Source organism: Galeopterus variegatus, unplaced genomic scaffold (genome assembly GCF_000696425.1).
Source record: "Galeopterus variegatus unplaced genomic scaffold, G_variegatus-3.0.2 Scaffold647, whole genome shotgun sequence".
NCBI lineage: Eukaryota > Metazoa > Chordata > Mammalia > Dermoptera > Cynocephalidae > Galeopterus > Galeopterus variegatus.
Genome location: NW_007726758.1, coordinates 545,855 through 547,931, shown reverse-complemented (window position 1 = coordinate 547,931; position 2,077 = coordinate 545,855).

Below are 2,077 nucleotides of genomic sequence, written 5' to 3'. Positions count from 1 at the left end.
AAAAAAAAAAAAGAAAATTCATTATGCTATACAAACTGATCTTCAATTTTGACTTCTCTCTTTAATCTGCCTGCTATTATTTGCTTTTGAAGGTCCTCAGGTAGTTGCTCTGTGCAGTTTGTCCATAGTTTTTAGTTGTAATTCATGGGAGATATAGGCTGTAGTGGGTTTAGTCCATCTTAACTGCACCTGTATTGTTCTATTTTTTTTCATACTTTATGTTGTAGTTGTTACATATACTACATTTACATATATTTTAAACCACACAACAAAATGTTATAGTGTTATTCTGTCAGATATGTTTTAAACACATCGAGACACATAGTCTCCATATTTACTATTTCCTGCACATTTCTTTCTTTCCTAAAAATGTTTTTAATCTGATATTTTCCCCTCAGCCTGCAGAAATTCCTTTTGTATTCCTTGTAGTTCAGGTCTACTGATGATAAATTATCTTAATATTTTTCTGAATCTGAAAGTGTTTTTATTTTTCTTTCATTATTGAAGAATTTTTTGCTGGATGAATAATATGGGGTTGTGTATGCTTTCAGCCCTTTAATTATGTCATTCTATTGTCTTTAGTCTTTTATTTTTCTTTTTAAATGAGAAATCAGCAATCATTTTTATCATTGGCCCCATATGTAATGTGTCATATTTACCTGGGTTCTTTCAAAAATCTTTCTTTTAGTTTTAGGTCGTTTTACTATGTTGTGCCTAGCTGTGGTTTTCTTTGTTTTTATCCTTTTGGGGGTTCACCAAACTTCTTGGATCTATAAATTTATATCTCTTATCAAATTTTTATTCAAAGGATGTATGCATCCTGGAGGATGGTGCCCCATTCTTGGGAAGTATGTCCTCTAATACGGCATTTTATCTATATTACCAAAAGGCTATTTTAGTGCTTTATCAGGCTGGCAGCTTCTTGTTGGTACAGTATGTAATACAGTAGATCCCATGGTCATGGGCCCATTCCCATATCTCCTTTGAAATAAACAAGGTCCCCTGGTTGGATAATATGTTATTGGAATCCCAAACCAATGAATCAAAAAATCTGTAGGCCTTTAAATAATGGTACTGGCTGAAATCCTGTGAACAGTAGAGACAAATCTATAATCAGAATATGTGTCAATTCCTGTCCAGTATGGAAGCAGTCCAATGCAGTTAACTTGCCATCTAATGAGTGTTTGGTCCTCAAGTGGTATGTCATATCTATGTGACTCAGAATTGGTCTCTCTTGATGGCCGGTTCAATATTTGGTGGCATTAGTAGCTAGGTCATCTGTGGCAAAGAAAAGCCCATACCATTATGCCCATATGTAGCCTTTATCTCTTACACCATTGTGCCACAATCAGGAAAACTATGACAAAGACTAGATAATATCAACTGTCAAGGTCATCTTGTCTACCTAATTGTTTAGTGTTTCTTTCACAGTGGATGCTCTCTGATGGGTATTAATATGAAATATAAAGTTGTTTACACTTCATGCCCACTACTATATGTCTCTTCACATGCTTCTGCCCCAGGCCTCCTTTTCTTTGGTCTTCCAATCTTGTTCTGTACAGGCACCTTACCAGTTGTCAAGCTATTCATCATCTATATATGTGTATGTGTATATATATGATGAATAGGAAATATATATATATGTGTGTGTGTGTGTGTGTGTGTATATATATATATACACACACACACACACATATATATATATACACATACATATTTATACACATACATATTTATATGTATGTATTCTAGCTTCCAGCCACATTTCCTTTCACACATATTACCAGATGCACTGACAAAATTCCTACCTCACCGGGAGAATTTTCCCTTGTCACTGTCCATCAAGGCCACTCCTGAATCTGGCTTGCATACTAAATGGACCCATATGTAAGTCAAACTCAAGCTTTTTCCTCCTCCATCAGATGGTCACAAATGATTCCCCATGAGGCCATATATATGAGCTAAGAGGTGCTGGTGCAACAGTGGTGGATGAATTGGAGCTTGAGTTACATGCTCGTGCATCTGGCTTGTGCATTCTGGTCCTGATCATGCTTGATCCCACATGTACCATTTCCAT